This window comes from Cetorhinus maximus, chromosome 5 (assembly GCF_964194155.1).
Source record: "Cetorhinus maximus chromosome 5, sCetMax3.hap1.1, whole genome shotgun sequence".
Taxonomy (NCBI): Eukaryota; Metazoa; Chordata; class Chondrichthyes; order Lamniformes; family Cetorhinidae; genus Cetorhinus; species Cetorhinus maximus.
In genome coordinates, this window is record NC_135883.1 from 116,218,393 (window position 1) to 116,230,564 (window position 12,172).

At 44.8% G+C, this 12,172-nt stretch overlaps 1 protein-coding gene across 1 annotated transcript in view; it reads right to left on the bottom strand.

Moving 5' to 3' along the window:
* The window catches only part of pex7 (peroxisomal biogenesis factor 7), a 149,189-nt gene that overhangs the window by 48,326 nt on the left and 88,691 nt on the right, over positions 1-12,172 (bottom strand). The window lies entirely within an intron of this gene.

The window sequence follows — 12,172 nt, forward strand, 5'->3', positions numbered from 1 at the left end:
TGCTAGGGTTGCTGCAATTGTGTCTCACAGAATTTCAGGAATAATCAGATCCACTTCTTCCCTCCACCCTGAAGCCAAACAAAGTTAAATAGCAAACTACGATAAAAGCAAAATGCTGCAGATGCTGGAAATCTGAAATAAAAACAGGAGATGCTGGAAAAACGCAGCAGGGTCTGGCAGCATCCGTGGAGAGAGAAACAGAGTTAACATTTCAAGTCCGTATGACTCTTCTTGAGAGCAAGCTAGTAAACTAATTGCAAACTTGTATTTTAGCTCCCACGTCCTTGTATACAGGCTATTATTGCAATGGTAAAGTTATCTGACCACCTGGCCTATGTTATAATTTTTCTAGACCAGATTTTAAACACACATTAAGGTGAGACAACACCTTCCATTTTTTTTTACAGGGTTCCAAAACGTTCATGTTCACAGGATTGGTTGCAGGATAATGAAAAGTTAAAATAAAAATCTACATTAACCAATAATCTGAGGTTAACTTAATATCCCTTAACAAATTACAAATGGTAATGTCATGCCAAAGGCAACAAATGGCCAACAACTTTAATGCAGAAAAACACCCGAAGGCACTTCACACGCATAATCAGACAAAATAAGCCAAAGGAGGGGATATTAGCTTGGATGACCAAAAGCTTGCTCAGAGTTTAGGTTTTAACAACAACTTATATTTATATTGCACCTTTAATGGGGTGACATGTTCCTAGGTGCTTCACAGGGACATTAATAAACAAAGTATGACACCAAGCCACATACAGAGATATTAGGTCAGATAACCAAAAGCTTGTTCAAAGAGGTTGGTTTCAAGCAGCGGCTTAAAGGAGGAAAGTGAGGTAGAGAGGTTTAGGAAGAGCATTGCAGAGCTTGGAGCCTGGGCAACTAAAGTCACAGCCACCAATGGTGCAGCAATTAAAATTGGGGATGCACAAGAGGCCAGAATTAGAGTAGCACAGATATCTTATAAGGATGGTCTTAAAGGAGGAGAAGGTGGTGAGAAATTTAGGGAAAGTATGCAAGGGCCCCAGTCAAAAACGATTATGCAGAAAAGGCTGGAGTTGAAGGAACTGAGAGTTCTGGAGAGCCTGCAAAGTTAAAATATAGATTGTGGAAAGTCACCATCACTAAGAGTGGCTCGGTAGCACCACTACTGACCGAGCTGGCTGACTCCTAAATGACATAGCTGCTAGACTGGGTCTGTGGTGAGGAAATCAACAAGAGGGGAAAACATATTTGACCACATCCTCACCAACATGCCTGCCACAGGTGCATCTGTCCATGACAGTATCAGTAGAAGTGACCAATGCACAGTCATTGTGGAGATGAAGTCCCAGCTTCACATCGAAGATACCCTCCATTGTGTTGTGTGGCACTACCACTGTGCTAAATGGGATAGATTTCGAATAGATCTAGCAACTCAAGACTGGGCATCAATGAGGCGCTGTGGGCCATCAGCAGCAGCAGAATTGTACTCAAACACAGTCTGCATATCCTCCACTCTACATTACCATCAAGCCAGAGGATCAACCCTGGTTCAATGAAGAGTGCAAGAGGGCATGCCAGGAGCAGCACCAGGCTCACCTAAAAATGAGGTGTCAACCTGGTGAAGCTATAACACAGGATCACTTGCATGCCAAACGTAGAGTATAAGCGAGTGATAAACAGAGCAAAGTGATCCCACAACCAACAGATCAGGTCTGAGCTCTGCAGTCCTGCCACATCCAGTCGTGAATGTGGTGGACAATTAAACAACTCACTAGAGGAGGCGGCTCCACAAATATCCCCCTCGTCAATGACGGAGGAACCCAGCATGTCAATGCAAAAGATAAAGCTGAAGCATTCGCAACAAGCTTCAGCCAGAAACGCCAAGTGAATGATTCATCTTGGCCTCCTCCAGAGGTCCCCAGCAACACAGATGCCAGTCTTCAGCCTATTCGATTCACTCCATGTGATATCAAGAAACGACTGAAGACTACAGACCCTGACAATATTCCAGCAATGGTACTGAAGACTTGTGCTCCAAAACTTGCTGCGACCCTAGCCAAGCTGTTCCAGTACAACTACAACACCGGCACCTACCCAGCTATGTGGAAAATTGCCCAGGTATGTCCTGTACACAACAAGCAGGGAAAATCCAACCCGGACAATTACCGTTCCATTAGTCTACTCTTGATCATCAGTAAAGTGATGGAAGGGGTCATCAACAGTGCTATCAAGCGGCACTTGCTTAGCAATAGCCTGCTCACTGACGCCTAGTTTGGGTTCTGCCAGGGCCACTCAGCTCCTGACCTCATTACAGCCTTGGTTCAAACATGGACAAAAGAGCTAAACTCGCGAGGTAAGGTGAGAATGACTACCTTTGACATTAAGGCCGCATTTGACCAAGTGTGACACCAAGGAGCCTGAGCAAAACTGGAGTCAATGGGAATCAGGGGGAAAACTCTCTGCTGTTTGAAGTCATACCTAGCACAAAGGAAGATGGTTATGGTTGTTGGAGGTCAGCCATCTCAGCTCTAGGACATCACTGCAGGAGTTCCTCAGGGTAGAGTCCTCGGCCCAACCATCTTCAGCTGCTTCATCAATGACATTCCTTCCATCATAAGGGGATGTTCGCTGATGATTGCACATGTTTAGCACCATTCACGACTCCTCAGATACTGAAGCAGTCCATGTCCAAATACAGAAAGACCTGGACAATATGCAGGCTTGGGCTGGCAAGCGGCAAGTAACATTCGCGCCACATAAGTGCCAGGCAATGACTATCTCCAACAAGAGAGAATCCAACCATCGCCCCTTGATATTCAATGGCATTACCACCAGTGAATCCCCAGTGTGTACCATCTACATGATATACTGCAGGGATTCACCTGCGACAGCACCTTCCAAACCCACTACCATCTAGAAGGACAAGGGCAGCAGATAGATGGGAGCACCACCACCTGGAAGTTCCCCTCCAAGTCACACCCTCTTGACTTGGAAATATATCAACATTCCTTCACTGTCGCTCAGTCAAAATCCTGGAACTCGCTCCCTAACAGCACTGTGGGTGTACCTACACCACACGAACTGCAGAGGTTCAAGAAGGCAGCTCACCACTACCTTCTCAAGGGCAACTAGAGATGGGCAATAAATGCTGGCTCAGCCAGCGAAGCTCACATCCCATGAACGAATTTTTTAAAAGTTTCTAATTTGTTTAAAGGCATCAGAAAGAAATTATGAAGAACTTTTCCCCAGGAGGGTAAGTGGCTGAGTGAAACTTAATTATAGTACATCTGTTGATACAACAGAATGAAGGGGCTGGTCCAAGCACCTTAACCATGAAAACAACAAAACATGTAACTTTTACTTCTAATAAAGCAAGAAAGAAAAGCACAAGTACTACACAAGCCAATAACTACAAATTGTATAGATGTACGCTTTTCTGCACTATGCCTATTATCTTACAACATAAAACAAACGTGATCCATGGAAAGCATTGATCGTATGCAACGAATACAATAAATCCTCTCATAAAAAGTTTGTTATGGCTTATTTTCGTTTGACAGGAATTACATATATACACTTGCAGAATGAGTGTATAATTGGTAAATTAATTTTAATATAGATAAATGTGAGGTGGTGTATTTTAGTAGGAGGAACAAGGAAATAACGAATAATAGAAAATAAGAGCCGGATTTTTGTGGAGTCATAAGGGCTCTGGATCATTTAAAAATGGCAGACAGGACCGATTCCAGGATTCATGCCTCCATTCCTGGCACCTGGGATAAGGTTGCAGGTAGCGAGCCTGCACCTTACACTCATGATCTGGCTGCCTCCATTGTGGGCCAGGCATCTAGCCCTCCTGCAATTTTTGTGGAGTGGTGTCAACTGTTCAATGACTCGTGGTTCATGACTCCTCAGAGCAGTCATGAGCCATTGTCTTGATCGGGAACCTTTTGAAAGGTAAAGTCAAAAGGTCTTATCCAGACTCATCATGCCTCCTATCTGCCAACTCATGCCCCCCATCCACCTCCATGGTCCCTCATACTTTCCAATGCCAACTTGGTTGAGAGCCCAGGCTCTCATAAAAGGATTACGTGAATGAGTTTGTTGACACAGTTACAGAAAAGAATGACAGCTTTATGTTACAATAAGCTATTTTTAGGTGATCTCTTTTGTCAGTGCCTCAATGTTTATTTGAACAAGGTAAAGAGGGGTCAAATGCTTAAAGCTTCTCTTATTGAGACTTTAAAGGTCTGATTGATTGACACTTTTACAGAGTGGCAGCAACAGCAGGTTTTTAAAAGAAAATTATGAATGGTTTTAAGCAGTTCCACACAAGCCACTGTTACTATAGTGCTCATTGACCATAAGACCATAAGATGTAGGAGCAGAAGTAGGCCATTCAGCCCATCGAGTCTGGTCCGCCATTCAATGAGATCATGGCTCATCTGATAGTCCTCAACTCCACTTTCCTGCCTTTCCCCATAACCCTTGATTCCCTTACTGATTAAAAATCTGTCAATCTCCACCTTCGACCCAGTTTCTACAGCCCTCTGCGGTAACAAATTCCACAGATTAACCACACTCTGTTGAGAAGAAATTCCTCCTCATCTCTGTTTTAAATGGGCGACCTCTTACTCTGAGATTATGCCCTCTGGTCCTAGACTCTCCCACAAGGAGAAACAACCTCTCAGCATCTACCCTGTTAAGCCCCCTAAGAATCTTATATGTTTCAATAAGGTCGTCTTTCATTCTTCTAAACTCCAATGAGTACACACCCAACCTACTCAACCTCTCCTCATTAGAAAATCCCTCAATACCCAGAATCAGCCTAGTGAACCTTCTCTGGACTGCCTCCAATGCCAGTATATTTTTCCTTAGATAAGGGGACCAAAACTGTTCGCAGTATTCTCGGTGTGGTCTAACTAGTGCCTTGTATAATTTTAGGAAGACGTCCCTATTTTTATACTCCATTCCCTTTTAAATAAAGGCCAATATTCCATTTGCCTTCACTATTACCTGTTGAACTTGTATGTCAGCTTTCTGGGATTCATGCACAAGGACTCTCAAGTCCCCCTGTGCTGTAGCCTTCTGCAGTCTTTCTCCATTTAAATAATATCCAGCGCCTCTATTCTTCCTGCCAAAGTGCATAACCTCACATTTTCCCACATTATATTCCATCTTCCACTTTTTTGCCTACTCACTTAACCTGTCTATATCCCTCTGTAGACTCATGTTATCCTCACCACTTGCCTTCCCACCTATTTTTGTGTCATCTGCAAACTTGGCAATAGTACATTCGCTTCCCTCATCTAAGTCATTAATATATATTGTAAATAATTGCGACCCCAGCTCTGATCCCTGTGGCACTCCACCGGTTGCCATCCTGAAAATGTCCCCCTTATCCCAACTCTCTGTCTTCTATTAGTTAGTCAGTCCTCTATCCGTGCTAATATATTACCCCCAACACCATTTGCTCGTATCTTATTAAGTAGCCTTATGTGTAGTGCCTTATCGAATGCCTTTTGGAAATTCAAATACATTATATCTACTGGTTCCCCATTATCTATCTTGCTGGTTACCTCCTCAAAGAATTCTAATAAATTTGTCAGGCATGATTTCCCCTTCATGAAGCCATGCTAACTCTGCTTGATTAGATTATGCATTTCTAAATGCTCTGCTATTACATCCTTTACAATAGACCCTAACATTTTCCGAATTATAGGTGTTAAGCTAACTGACCTATAGTTACCTGTTTTTTGTCTCCCTCCCTTTTTAAATAAGGGTGTAACATTAGCAGTTTTCCAATCCTCTGGGACTTTTCCAGGATCTAAGGATTCTTGGAAGATTACTACCAGTGTATCCATTATCTCTGTAGCTACTTCCTTTAATATCCTATCCCATCAGGTGAAGGGGACTTATCGGTCTTTAGCCCCATTAGTTTCCCTAGTACTTTTTCTCTCGTGATAGTTATTGTATTTATGTCCTCCCCTTCTTTTGCCCCTTGATTATTTAGTAGTGGAATGCTATTAGTGCCGTTTACCGTGAAGACTAAAGCAAAGTATTTATTCAACTCCTCTGCCATTTCCTGGTTCCCCATTATTATTTCCCCAGCCTCATTCTGTAAGGGGCCTATGTTCACTTTGGTCTCTCTCTTCCTTTTTATATATTTACAGAGCCTCTTACTGTCCGTTTTTATATTACTTGCTAGTTTACCTCAAAGTTTATTTTCTCCCTCTTTTTTTTTGGTCATCTTTTGTTGGTTTTTAAAACTTTCCCAATCCTCCGGCTTACCACTAATCTTTGCCATATTGTACGTCTTTTCTTTTAATTTGATACTATCCTTAACTTCCTGGTTCTGCAGAGACTGTATACAGGGTGAATGGGCATGGTAGTGCCATGATTGGTATGAGGTGCCATTGGGGGTGGATGAAGGCCATGAATTGGCATAGAGGTGACATGGCAGTGGGTGGGTGTGAGGGGTCAGGGCTAAAAGGCCCATAATATGAGCAAATAACTAGGACGAAGTCCCAGAGAAACGAAGCAGGCTTTTGAAACAGCCTGCCTGGGCACTCGGCTGCCTCCGATCTGCTTCCAGGGACGGCGGGCCAGACTCCAGGCTGCACCCACACCCCGAGAGCAAATATTGCGTCTGGTAAAGGCACTGTCTGTTAAGGTCGCACTTTCTACCCAGAAAGGCCTGCTGAGTTAAGAAATTCCCTGACTCGAGCTATCCACCTCAGTGGTGAAAATCTGGCCCTTAGAGTCCAAACATAGTTGAGAAGCAAAGGGCTCTAGTGATCAGTAAAAGTAACAAATAAGTTAACAAGAATGTAAAAATGCAAACAAAGCACTGGAGTTCATTTCTGGTGGGACTGAATTGAAAAGTAAGGAAGTTAAACTAAACCTACACAGAATCTTAATTAGACTACACTTTGAATACTGAGTGTGTTCTGGTCTCCACATTTAAAAAAAATTCAGAAGCACTAGAGAAGGTACAAAAAAGATTTGCAAGGATGATACTTAATAGTTATAACTATTAGGAAAGATTGTATAATTCGGGGCTTCTCTCTCAACATAAGAGATGGGTGACCTAACAGATATTTAAAATTATGAAGGGTTTTAATAGAGTAAATGTAGAAAAGATGTTTCCACTTATAAAAGAGTACAAAACTGGTCCCAAAAATAAGACAGTCACTAATAAATGCAACAGGGAATTTAGCAGAAACTTCTTACCCAGAGAGTTGTAAGAACTTGCTATGAAGGAGTGAATAACATGCCCTTGGTGGTATTTTACAGTTCACTCAGGGAGTCTGAGTTGCTGTGGCAACATGTACTTTTACATGCACGTTGTGTCTGGAGCTATGGACAGTGATGGTAGAGACTCCAATTTTCTTTCCATCACATGGCAGACCAGGAACCTCTCCAGCTCTTACCATCTGCCATTGGCATGCATTTGAAGTATTTGTATGTTGATACTCAAGTCGTTTGGCTGCACTATGAATGCACCTTCCTTGGCTATCAAGTCTTGGGGCGGGACTTGAACCCGGAGCTTCTGGCTCAGAGGCAAGGATGCTACCCACTGCACCACAAGACTTCCTATGGATGCCTTTAGAAAAGATAAATAAGGACATGAGAGAGAAAATAAATGGAAGAATATGCTGATAGGGTTACATGAACTAGGGTAGGAGGCTCATGTCGAGTATAAACATCAGCACAGATCAGTTTGGTCAAATGGGCTGTTTCTGTGCTGTAAATTCTCTATAAAAGTGATAAATCCTTTTCTCCATCAGGACAAGGCAGGGTGGGTGAAGATATTCACAGAAATCTACAAGTCTACATTTCACGCTAAATAAAAAATACACTGGTGCACCCATTTGATATTTGCAACTGTTTGTTGTTGTGAAAATGTCTAATTTCATGATTCATATGTTGTAGGAATATAACTTTTAGTTTTGAGTAAATTAAATTTCTAATTGTAAGGTAATTTAAACTCTGGAATTTAGAAGTTGCCAGATCACCCAAGGTATTGACACAAAGGTCCTTTCATGTGTACTTACAAGGTCAGAATTAGAAGGGTGAGAGCCATAAAACGGCAGGTGGGGCTGTTTAGCAGGGGACCTGAAGACACTAAGCCCAAGGAGAATTGCCCTGTCTTTGTTAGAGATGTGAATTATTCATTTAACTCTCCAGAGCAAAGAAAGGTTGAAAAGCAATTGGCAAACAAGGGAAATTCTTAAAGTATCCATATACTTTTCAGATCAAAGGGATGTTTTGGAAGGTAAAGGTAATTAGTTTAAATCTCTATCTGGGACATCCCAGTTGTGCCATGTTGCCGTGGGGATTGCAGTAAGGCAATTATTTGTGTTGTGTGCTTTCTCACAGACACAAGCACATGGAGATAGAGAGGGAGAGAGAAAGCTGTTTGCAGTGGGTGCTTAGAAGCCGATAAGACCAGCAGCAAAGGGCTAACAAAGACAAGGGATTTCTGATTTTGGAAGCAATTGGGGTGCCCACAGTCGTGAGATGCTTAAAGGGAATTGGAGGATCATCTAGCCGAATACTAGAGGGGGGGTCCTTCCCCAAGAAATCTCATAACTCGGAGGATAGCAGGAACACTGAGGAGAATCAAAGTGAATTCCTGAGAACTGTAACACACCTTGGTTTGGTGAAGTGAAAGAAACCTTAAGACCCTGGAAAGTATAGTGTAGTATTGGGTGGAAGTGGTCTGTTAAGATTTTTTTAAGTTTAAAGAATCAGGGTTTAAAAAATATTGTGTACCTGCTTTGTTTAATTCTTGTACAATTTTTTTTGTTTCAAACATGGAATCCGTTGGCGTCATTTTTTCTTAATAACTGGGAGTTCGAATTTCTTTTTTCAAGTTAATGGTCTCCCTCGAGATCATAACATTATCTTTAACTTCTACTTATTTTTGTTTTATCTGTCATTAGAAAGCCTGAAACCCAAGACAATGGGTGGAATTTTTCATGCCCACTGGCGTCGGGTGTGTTCGGCAGCATGAGGGGACAATATGCCGAGAATGCCAAAAATTGGTTTCATGACGATGTGAAACCAGTTTGCGATCGTTTGCTCTGCCCATCAATGGTGTTTCCCGGTGTCGGACATCGTGAATCTCACTGTAATACATCTGCATGTCATTATAAGGCCAGCCTGCCGGAATCATCCCCCCTTGCTGGATCGTCCGAGCACGTTGGAGTGATTGCATGCTGATGTGTTTCACAACAGCATACAGAAGGTGTGCGTTTGCGGGCTGCACTTTGAGGGGAACTCAGAGGTGAGTGCACAGCAATATTGTGCAGCGCTTGTGAGGGTCGCCTGTTGGACGTCAAGGTTGAGGCGAGTTGGGGGGGAAAGAGTTGCCCTGCGATTGAGGTGAGTTGGAGGTGGGGGGAGGGGGAGATAGCAAGGGCTGTCCTGCGGTTGAAGGTAGTGCACAAGCACATGCGGGGTTGGGGGGGAAGCGGCCACGCATCAGAGAAACCTTGTATAAAGTGATCATTCCTCCACAGCTGAGACAGTTCAGGCACAGCTACATAAACATGCGTGGAGTTGAGCCTCTAGCTTATCTGCCCACTCAAGCAACACAGATGCGTGAAATTGCCACCAAGTGCTCCAGAGCTTTTCACCCCTTGGGCACAGACTGCAAACTAATGAGCGTTTTAGTGGACTGCAGAACAGTTGGATGACTGTGCATGTTGTACAATCTCCTTGCTAAAGCTGGTTGTGGAGCAGTCACTGGTAGAGGCGTTCATAGCCCCTTGTAATGTCATCATCCCAGTTTGGACCAGACTACCCTATGGTTCAAGCTAACAGTGCAGCCTTGCAGTGCAAGTTAGGAGAATGCCTGTGCCTGAGCTGAGAGCACAGCATGCAGTCCAGTAGGCAAAGCTGCTGCCAATTGGTCAGGTGGAGTGGGGTGGAGGTGGATGGGCTTTCGGGCATCCATGCAGCGCACTAAACTCTGGCCATCCAAGTGGTGGCCAGCACTCTCTGGGATGCGTTAACGGGCCTCCAGAAATTAATCAAGAGGGGTCCTTAGAACATCCAAGCTAACCCATGCATCTCTCTCTTTCATCCTGCAGGAGGAGTACATGAGGAGCCTGCTGCCCTAGCTGTATGCCTCATGGCTTACAGAGAGCGGAGACGATGGAGAAGAGAGGAACAGAGGCGCCTGGCTGCACAGAGGGAGGAGCAGCACCTCAGGAGGAAGGAGTGGCTGGTGCTCCCACACACGCTGCTGAAGAACCACAGCCAGCCATCGCTGGTTGGCGCCTTGCTAGACCCCGGATCTATAGATGCCACCTTTCATTGCTGCAGATGACCGATAACCAGTGTTGCCAAAGACTGCGCGTAGCTAAGGAACTGGTCAGTCACATCTGTCAGCTGCTGCAGGATTTGGCACTAAGGGTACATGGAGGGCATCCACTGCCAGTGGCTGTGAAGGTGACCATGGTGCTCAATTTCTATGCCAGTGGCTCCTTTCAGGGTTCCACAGGTGACCTCAGAGAGAGATAGAGGTCTACATAGAGGGCCCTGCGACCCATCATGTTTCCGTTGGTCAAACAAGTACCTAACTATTCTCATCCCATTTTCCGGCACTAGGCCCATAGCCTTGTATGCCATGGCATCGCAAGTGCACATCCAAATACTTCTTAAATGCTATGAGGGTTTCTGCCTCTACCACCCTTTCAGGCAGTGAGTTCCAGACTCCCACCGCCCTCTGTGTGAAAATATTCTTCCTCACATCCCCTCTAAACCTCCTGCCCCTTACCTTAAATCTATGCCCCCTGGTTATTGATCCCTCCACCAAGGGGAAAAGCTCCTTCCTGTCTACCCTATCTATGCCCCTCATAATTTCATACACCTCAATCATGTCCCCCCTCAATCTCCTCTGCTCCAGGGAAAATAACCCCAGTCTATCCAATCTCTCCTTATAACTAAAACTCTCCAGCCCAGGCAACATCCTGTTAAATCTCCTCTGCACTCTCTCTAGTGTAATCACATCCTTCCTATGATGCGGATTCCAGAACTGCAAGCAATACTCTAGCTGTGGCCTAACCAGTGTTTTATACCGTTCCAGCATAACCCCCCTGCTCTTATATTCTCTGTGGGATATCACAAACCTCCACCCACAAATGCATCCATGAGGCCACGGATGCCGTCTTCGCGAAGGCACATATTGTGCATTTTGCCCGGGACCAGGAGAGCCAGGATGCAAGAGCGATTGGATTTTCCCAGATCTCAGGTTTCCCACAGGTGCAGGGTGCCATTGACTGCACTCACGCGGCACTCAGATCTCCGTTGCAACAAGCGGGCAACTATGTCAACCGCAAGGACTTCCATTTGCTGAATGTGCAGCTGGTGTGCGACCACCATAAATGCATCCTTCAGGTCTGCATTTGATTTCCAGGAAGTATCCACAAGTCCTACATTCTCAGTCGATTACAGATCCCTGACGACTTCCAGGATCCACAGAGGCTCCTCGGGGACAAAGGCTACCCCCAGAGGACATGGCTGATGACACCGGTGCGGCAGCCTCAGACTGCAGCAGAGTGAAGGTATAACGTGGCTCATGCTGCAACTCACAACTTGGTGGAGCAAACCTTTGGGATGCTGAAAATGAGGTTCCGGTGCCTGGACCGGCTTGGTGCAGTCCTGCAATATAGTCCACAGAGCGTGTCACACATCGTTGTCATCTGCTGCTCCCTTTACAACCTGGCGCTGCAAAGGGAAGAGGGTCTGGCTGAGGAGGAGATGGATGAGCTGGAGGTCTCCTCCAATGAGGAGGATGACAACAGGGATGAGGGTGAGGAGGTCCTCAAAGGCGACGATGCGCTATCGCACTGGCCAGTCAAGGCAGGCGCACTTGGGAGGCCCTCAAAGCTGCTAGATTTGTTGAGGATGATGAAGATATGCAGTGAGGAGACACCATAGATCATCACATTGCACATATGAATGTTTGACTCCAGTCACGTTTATGGCAGCGCACATACCTTATGTGATAACGCTCCTGTCATGGAGACGCAGCGGAGGCCCTAATCGTTGCTCGATTCCAGGAGGATGATGACGACATGCAGTGAGGATACTTCATAGATCTTCACATAGCCTCTGAAAATGTTTGACTCTTGTCTGGCCAAGAGCAGCTCACTTGTGCTCT